Source organism: Enhydra lutris, unplaced genomic scaffold (genome assembly GCF_002288905.1).
Source record: "Enhydra lutris kenyoni isolate GAN:26980312 unplaced genomic scaffold, ASM228890v2 scaffoldscaffold30, whole genome shotgun sequence".
In the NCBI taxonomy this organism is placed as follows: Eukaryota; Metazoa; Chordata; class Mammalia; order Carnivora; family Mustelidae; genus Enhydra; species Enhydra lutris.
In genome coordinates, this window is record NW_019154114.1 from 4,846,149 (window position 1) to 4,854,824 (window position 8,676).

The 8,676-nt window shown below is 47.7% G+C and overlaps 1 protein-coding gene across 1 annotated transcript in view; it reads left to right on the plus strand.

Moving 5' to 3' along the window:
* Positions 1-459: 459 nt before the first annotated feature.
* Positions 460-8,676, plus strand: part of LOC111152934 (protein serine kinase H1) — a 27,505-nt gene continuing 19,288 nt past the window's right edge. The window contains exon 1 of the mRNA XM_022511678.1: positions 460-580. The gene's annotated coding sequence lies outside the window, so the exon portion shown is untranslated. The remainder of the gene's footprint in view (positions 581-8,676) is intronic.

Below are 8,676 nucleotides of genomic sequence, written 5' to 3' on the forward strand. Positions count from 1 at the left end.
CCTCTAGTTAGCCATTTGCAACTCCTCTGTGATGGAGGCCAAATTTAACACGTCCGAGAGCCTCAATTATTTTAACTGCAGTTAAAAAAAACCGATTTGCTAATGAAATTTAAATCAATCCTTTGCGGAGTTCCAGAGGCACTTCCAAAAACTTCTGTTGAAACGCTCTACGTGCCCAACTTTGCACTATAGAGCGTCCTTCTGCTCTAACTAGAAATTTGACACTTTCTCCCTACCTCCGGGGTAGGGAGGTCCTACCCAGCGCCCAAGGTGCAACTGCTTTGACGGTTACTTAAACTCACCGGGAGGAGAGAGTAAGTCCCCGCCCGAAGACGTTGATTGGCAGGCCACGCTCGGAGCGGAGATTAAATTCTTAGCCAGTCTCTGCCCAGGTCCGTCCCCTCCCCGCCCCAAGGGTGGCCTGGGTTTGTTTTGGCGTAAAACGCGCGCACTGATGACGTCAGGACGCTGACGCCTGAGGATGGCGGCGGCGGCGGTAACGGCGGCGGCGACCCTATCCGAGGTCTGGAGAGGGTCAGCACAGCCGCCGAGACGCCGAAGACCCCGCCGTCCGCGCGAGGTGAGGCGGCCCGGCCCAGGGCGACGGCCCGACGGGCGGGAGGGGCTGACGACCTGCGGCCACGGTCGCTTCCTGGCGCCCTGGGCCTATTCCTGGCCCGTCTGGAGCCCTCGGCCGGAGTCCGGTGTGCCGGGGCCTATGAGACTGGGGAGCAGGCCAGGCGATGGCTGCTCGGGATCCCTGGTATTCGAGGCTGGACGGGCCTCGAAGCATTCTGCTGTGCTGGGTAGCCCGTCTCTGGGGCCGCGTGGGCCTCGTGGACGTGGTGGGCTTACCTGCCTGCTGTTCAGCTAGCTTGCGTTGGTCAGGGTGAACTAAGCAGGTTGTCCTCACTGCCTTCTCGTGTCCGGCACCTACTTCACACCCCTCCTTTGCGACTGAATGCTAGCAGTTGTCGGGGCAGCTGGTTGCTTTCCTTTTCAGGCTGGGAAAAAGGCTTGAGCCTAGCCGGGTTGCCTGCTCCGCAAGCCATCGGCCTTCAGCTTGTAAGGGGAAGCCAGTTCCCCACGCTCTCTCCCTCTCCACGAAGCTGCTGAAGTTAAAATTCCCACCTGAAAATTTGAATTAAGTCCTTCACTACCTGAAACTGGATCCCTGGTGCCTACAGGATGAAGTCCAAGCTTCATAGCAAGGCGTTGGGGGCTTCTCATAATTTGGTAGAGGCCTAACCTGGAAGTCAACACCAGGGCACTTCTGCCTTCTGTTTACAGTTTGTTGTTAGGGCATGTGAGCCCGCTGTGCTCAGTGTTTTGATACCCTTGTACTTTAGATATGCATTTTGTAATAGTCTTCTTTACCCCCACCCCAGTCACCAGAATGGAAAATTTACATGTGTCCTTTAAAATCCACCTTAGATTTCATTTTCTTTTCCAGGGAAAACCTTCCCTTGCTTCACATGTAACCATGGCTCCTCTGTACTTTTATTCATGTGATTCCTGTTGAGTATGTCCTGTTGCGTCATGCGATGGTGGGTCTGGGTCTCCTGTTTGCATCTGAGTGTCTGGCTTTGTGCCCGGCGTAGGAGCTGAATGGACTGGGATAGTTTGCTGGTTTAAGACTAGGAACAGATTCACTATATTATTGAGCCCCTATCAGGGGCCAGGATCTGACATGAGGACAGCAAATGTGTATCTCCTGTTGGCACATGCATACATATTCATGTGGTAGGTGGGGCAGTCTTGTCAACTTTGATGGTCTAAAATCTCTTGGGGTCATATTTCAAGATACAGATTCAAGAATCTCACTCTCTGATATTTGGGTTCAGAAGATCTGGAATCTGCTAGGAATCTGTATTTTGAAAAAAACACCTCAGTTGACTTTTACTCTGCTCCCTGGTTGAACATCTTGGTCATTGCACTAGACATCTGTTGTGTCTTCTATGTCCAGTGGGAAGGGCTGGCTGTGCCATGTAGTCTCATTGCCCATACTTGGGAAGGCAGTATGATTTGCTGGTTAGTAGTATGGGCTTTGGAGTCAGAAAGACTTAGATTCAGTTCTTGTTTGTGAGATTTTGAGGTCCTTTGAGTCCTATTTTGCTCATTCCAGAATAGCAGTAATCAGGCCTACTGTGTGTGGTTGCACAGAGGAGTGACAGTACATACAAGATGCTTAATGCAGTTGGAACTCAGGAAATGGAAGCCACTGTTACTAGTAATGACTGTTTTTCCCAGAGTGTGTCCCTTGTGAAAAGGAGATCTGAGGAAGCCTGTTTCCTGTCCAGACTGAACCTCATGTAGAAAGCTGCCTTATATGACTTCCTCAAGGTGATTTCTGCATATCAAGGAAAGCTCTGACAAAACTGTGCTTCTCCTCAGGGTAGTTGCACTTGGTCATTCCCCTAGAAGATGTTTGGAATGCTGACTCACTAGAGGGTGGGTTTGCCACATAAGCACTTTGTCCCCGTTTAATTGAAATTCCTGTGCTTGTTAAGTTGTATAAATGAGCTAGAGAAAGTGCAGCTCTCAGGAAACCTCTTGGCCTCTGACACTGAGCTAGAGTTGGATCTAGAACCTGGAATGGAGTACCCCTGCTGATCCTACTTTCCAAGGAATCTGTAATACATACTGGGGATCTCTGTCAGTCACAATTTGTAGTTAAATAAATAAGACTTTGGTTTGGCCTTCTGTCTTACGTTATAGGTGTTAGTGTGTTATGTGGGCAGCTTTATCCTCTTGAGAGCTTCCCGACTGTGTGATATGAATGGGCACTGGTGTGCCAAAGTACTGAAGCCTTAAGCTTCCAGATAGCCCAGAACAGCTGTCCCTTTCAACCCCAGGGTGCACAAAGAAAAATTTGAGAAGTACAGCCCTGGAGAAACGGAAGCAATTCTGCTTATCAAGAACTAGAGAGAGACTTATTTATTTGAACTCCTTTTCCTTCCAAGAATCTTACTCAGTGACTATTAAGTGGATTTGTGTTGGCTAGGTCATCCCTGAGCTAATTCTTGGGACAGCCTTCTGTTGCCATGGTGTCCGATATGATGCTAAAGTAGAAAAATGTGTTTTCATTTTGGCGGGGCAGGGGAGGGTGGAATTATCTCAGACTGCCAGTCTTGAAGTGGCCTCACGGGGCATCATAAGAGAGACTCTTGGTGTGGAACCATTTGTGCATAAGTTCCTTGAGAGCAGAGATTGCGGCAGGCTTCTTTTTGTCTGTCACAGCTCCTGGCTGAGTTCCTGGCCCACAGCAGGAGCTCAGTAAATATTTGTGGGTTGAACCTTGGGATTTTGGAAGGAGAACCCAGGTACATTGCCAGAGTCTGTATTTCTGATGATGGGATGGTCAGTGGGTGGGATGTCTTAGATGGAGCTGGGGCCATGATGAAATGAGGACAAAGCAAACTTTTGAACTTTTTTGCTTTTCTCAGCCCTAAGGCTGGAGTCTCTGCCCACCAGTTATTACCATGTAAAGCTTGGTACCTAGCTGGAGTCCTTGAGAAGTAGTGTCCTGAGTTACTTTATGATAAGAAGTCATAACAATTTTTATTACAAAGTAATATTTAAAGTTAGGAGGTGCCTGGGTGGCTCAGTCATTAAGCGACTGCCTTCAACTCAGATTATAACCCCAGGGTCCTGCAATCCAGCCCCGCATCAGGCTCCCTATTAGGGCGAGAAGCCTGCTTCTCCCTCTCCCACTTACCCCCCTGCTCGTGTTCCCTCTCTCGCTGTCTCTCTCTCTCTGTCAAATAATAAATAAAATCTTTAAAAAAAAAATACTTAGCATTGGGGCACCTGGGTGGCTCAGTGGGTTAAAGCCTCTGCCTTCGGCTCAGGTTATGATCCCAGGGTCCTGGGATCAAGCCCCACATCGGGCTCTCAGCTCAGCAGGGAGCCTGCTTCCCCCTCTCTCTTTGCCTGCCTCTCTGCCTACTTGTGATCTCTGTCTGTCAAATAAATAAATAAAATCTTAAAAAAAAATACTTAGCGTTAAAACATAGGAGTGAATGATGCACAGTGTCTTTAGACACAAACACTAATAATTTGGTATGTATTCTGACCCTTTTAAAAATTCATATAATAGTCTCTATGTTTCGGGACACCTGAGTGGCTCAGTGGGTTAAGCCTCTGCCTTCGGCTCAGGTCATGATCTCAGGGTCCTGGGATCCAGTCCCGCGTCGGGCTCTCTGCTCAGCAGGGAGCCTGCTTCCTCCCCTCTCTCTGCCTGCCTCTCTGCCTACTTGTGATCTCCCTCTCTCTGTCAAATAAATTAAAAAATAATAATAAAATAAAATAAAAATAAAATCTTTAAAATAGTCTCTATGTTTCTACAGTATGTATTTTTGTTAAGTTTAAAAATGTAATATATGGTATGGTAATGATTTAAAAAAATAGCAACAGCACAGGAATATATAAAATGAAAAGTGAAAGTCAGTCTTCAGTCTTCCTTCCTTCCTTTTTCTTTCTGTCTTTTCCCTTTCCAGGATATTTTTCCACATATATGTCTATCTTTTTTTAAACCCTTCATTGGACGTATGGTTCGGCTACTATTTCAACTACTTATTACATCGTGGATTGGGTCCTGGCACGAAGCCATTCAATAAAATTGACTGGTATCTTTCTTTGTCAGTATATATGGATTTACTTCATTCATTTCAATAGCTTCAGAGTGTTCCATTATATGAATGGATCTTAATTTATGTAATTATTCCCTTACTAATGGATATTTGGGTAATTTCCATTTTTTCATTATTATAAAGAACATTGCCATGAACTTGCTTGTACAAATATATCTTTGCATACTCATGGAAATGGTTTTATAGAATTATGTCTGAAAATGGAATTGCTAGATGCAGGGTCTGTTTCTCTGCTTCAGAAAGCAGACTCACATAGCTCCCTCTAAGGTCACTGAGGTCCTTGTTTGGGAGTTTTCATGTAAAGTGACAAGCTCTTTTGCCTGGTGTCTCTGCTTGCCTCATGCTGGTTAGAAGTGCTGTTCAGCAGTACTTATTTCTGGGATTACTGGGAGATTACTGCCTACTTCATTTTGATAGGTACTTTCAAAACAGGAGAGCATGATTCAGAGATCTTTGCAGGTGAAAGGTTGCAAAGCTCCTCTGTGGAGAATAATCTTAGGGTTCACTACTGGAGAGGGCAGGGTGCTTATGGGCCCCTGCCTGGGACACAGCCACACACTCGACTTCTGTGGCCAGGAAATTATTTCAGGATCCATCCTAGGCCTCTGTCCTCTTTCTCCCATGGAGTCAAGTTGGCAGCCTGTGGACTAATTTGCCTTGGAGTTCGGTTAACAATCTGTAAGGCAAACAGACCTGAGAGCTCTAGCTTCCTTTGTTACCGAGAACGTTTACACAGGCACCACGGGAGCACAGCTCTGGTTTAATCACCCAAATGGCCTCTTCCTGCCACTTGAAAATTTCTGAGGTTCTGGGACTGTTGACTTGCAGCTAATAGAAAGCCAAGAGCCAGACCACCTTTCATTTGTTGTAATGAACATGAACGCCTGCTCTGAGCCCAGCACTTTGCTGGGTGCCAGGGAGCTCTAGAAACCTGAGAAGTGGCCTCTTTCTTCAAGGGGCTGACAACTCTAGTGTTCTGAGGCAGTCTGGAGTACAGCAGTGAGCAGTGTGACCCAGACTGTACTTGGAATGGAGGTTTCATAATACAGCCCTTCAGAAAAGGTCCTCAGTAAAGGCTTGTTGATTCATCAGCTGAGTGTTAGGAAGGATAGAGACCTTGACCAGGTGAGGCAGAGCTCTGCTGAGCCTCTGGCACTTCCAGAGTCTCTTTTGTGATGGAAGGAACTCTGACTGGAGATCTGGGAGGTTGGGGTCCATGCTTGGCCATCACTGTCTAAAGTGGCCGTGGTCAAGTTTCTACTTTTCTTGGCCTGTCATTTGGTAGTGTGAACAGTAGTACTGAATGCTCGTGCCCACCGCCACACTCTAACATGCTTGCACTCCTCGAGGAGTGCTTGGGATCAGGCTGGGAGTTGAGGGAGTGGAGACTGACTGTAGAGAGTTCTGCAGTTCTTTCTGCAAGATGGTTAGGATTGGTGTTGTGGAAGGGAATAGTGCCTTGTGATAGCTGGCATAGTATGACCTCTTGAGTCTTTTCTCACACCCTAGTCACTGTGCTAGGGACATACAGAGAGGAACAGGGACAGGAAAATACTCTGCCCTCATTCCCAGAAGTTTTGTCAGATTCCTTCCCTGTCCCCATATCTGCCTTTTCACCTGACCTGTGAGTGGCGGGAATTTAACTGATGTGATTGGCGTGTGGAGCAGCTGTGGGGCTGGAGCAGCCTGGAGGCTGTCGGCTGTTACCCCTTCCCAGAGCTAGCAGCTTCTCTCCTGCACTCCTCCGCAGTTGGGAAGGTAGAGTACCAGCATCAGCTTGTCTTGGAAGAGTTTCTTTTCTTTTCTTTTTTTTTTTTTTAAAGATTTTTTATTTATTCATCTGACAGACAGAGATCACAAGTAGGCAGAGAGGAAGGCAGAGAGAGAGGGAGGAAGCAGGCTCCTTGCCGAGCAGAGAGCCCGATGTGGGGCTCGATCCCAGGACCCCGGGATCATGACCTGAGCCGAAGGCAGAGGCCTTAACCCACTGAGCCACCCAGGTGCTCCTTGGAAGAGTTTCTAATTGGAACAAATGTGGAAGAAACTATGTCCCAGGAAGGAAGTAGGAAGGTCAGAGAGGATAATCCTTGGCTCTCTCACTGCTGACTCGAGATCCCTGTGCAGGCTTTGTTTGTTTAAAGTGAGAAGTCAGGCCTTTTCTTTTGTAAACCTTAGTGTTTCTCATCAGGGCCGGACTAGATGTGCACATTTAAACAAAAAGACCCAGTGCATATGCCTGGAAACAGTTATTTATTTTGCGGATCTAGGGTGTGGTCTCCTCACCAGGAAGAAGACCTCTGTGTGGCTGTGCGGGGTCACCTGGCAGTTTGTCTTCTCTCTGGATGGTGGTAGACATTGCTTGGGGATCAGGAGCCTGTGTTCTGCCTTGGGAACCCTAGCCCAGGAACTGTCCTTTTCCTGAGCTGCAGCCCTGCACAGCCTTGAGAGTCTTGTGTTTTCCCCAAAAGAAGAGATGAGTCTGCAGAATTCTAGTTCCCAGTTCTGATCTTTAGCCTCTGTGGAAAGGAACCTTGTTTCCAAATGCCTTTGTTTAAACCCGATTTCCTAAGCTACTATGTGGGATCTGCTGGGCATTTGGGTGTGAACTGCAGCAAATAGGGAAGAGCCTTATGCTGGTGGAGCAATCTTTCCCCCCTCACACGAGGGAAGATAGCTCATTCTGCCGAGAGTCACGTTGACATACTGATTAAAATCTGAGCCCTTAATCTGTGGTCTCCCGACTCCTCCTTTTTATCTAATTGAGGTCTTGGGTATGTTTCAGTGATGAGCTTGTTCCTTGAAAGAGTTAGCCACATTGGTCAGTATCACCACGTTAGAATCTGGCCCTTGACTCTCTGGAATCTGGTGGCCTCTGTGGGTTCTCTGTGACCTCCAAGCTGCCATAGCAAAACCTGCCTGGGTCTTCTGCTGCTGCCTTTGATGGGATCATTTGCTGAAGTTGGGGGTTTCAGGTGTTACCCTGTTGGCCCCAGGCATCACCCTTGGTCAGCCATGGAATCTCTGTCATTGACTCTTTATTTTTTTTAATTTTTTTATTTTTAAGATTTTATTTATTTGACAGAGAGAGATCACAAGTGGGCAGAGAGGCAAGCAGAGAGAGAGAGAGAGGAGGAAGCAGGCTCCCCGCGGAGCAGAGAGCCCGATGTGGGACTCGATCCCAGGACGCTAAGATCATGACCTGAGCCGAAGGCAGAGGCTTAACCCACTGAGCCACCCAGGTGCCCCAGGAGTGTCTTTTGTTCTAATGAGGTGACTCTGAGTGGGCTCCCTGGTGACTCCTAGATGGGAGCTGATCACCAGAAAGACTCAAGCCCTGATTAGAAGCTTGGAATTTTCAGCCCTGCCTTCTCTTCTCTTGAGAAGGGAGTAGGGCCAAAAATGGAGTTAATGATCGATCGTGACCATATGATGAAGTCTCCATAAAATCCCAACAATAGGGTGTTTGGGGAGCTTCTGGGTCAGTGAATACATGGGAGTGCTGGGAGAGTGGGGCACACAGAGAAAGCAAGGGAGCTCGGTGCCCCTTCCCACATGCCTGGCCTGCCCCATGCATCTCTTCCATCTGGATGTTCACATGTCTCTTTTTATAAACTGGTGAGTGTAAGTGTTTCCCTGAGCTCTGGGAGTTAAGAAACTCAAGGAGGGGATTGTTGGGACCCCAATCTATGGCTGGTTGGTCAGAAGCACAGGTGATAACCCAGGCTTGTGACCACAGAAGTGTGCTTGAGGGAGGGAGCAGTCTTAGGGGACTGAGCCCTTAATCTGTGGTGTCTGATGATATTTTGGGGTAGACAGTGTCAGAACCGAGTTACATGTAGGACATCTGCCTGCCATTACAGAATGCTTAGTATGGGGACTCACCATACATGTGACTAGAGGTGTCAGAAGTGAAATGTTCTAGGGGCGCCTGGCTGGCTCCAGTCGGTGGAGTGTGTGACTCTTGATCTTGGGGTTGTGAGTTTGAGCCCTGTGTTGGGTATAGAGATTACTTTAAAAAAAAAAA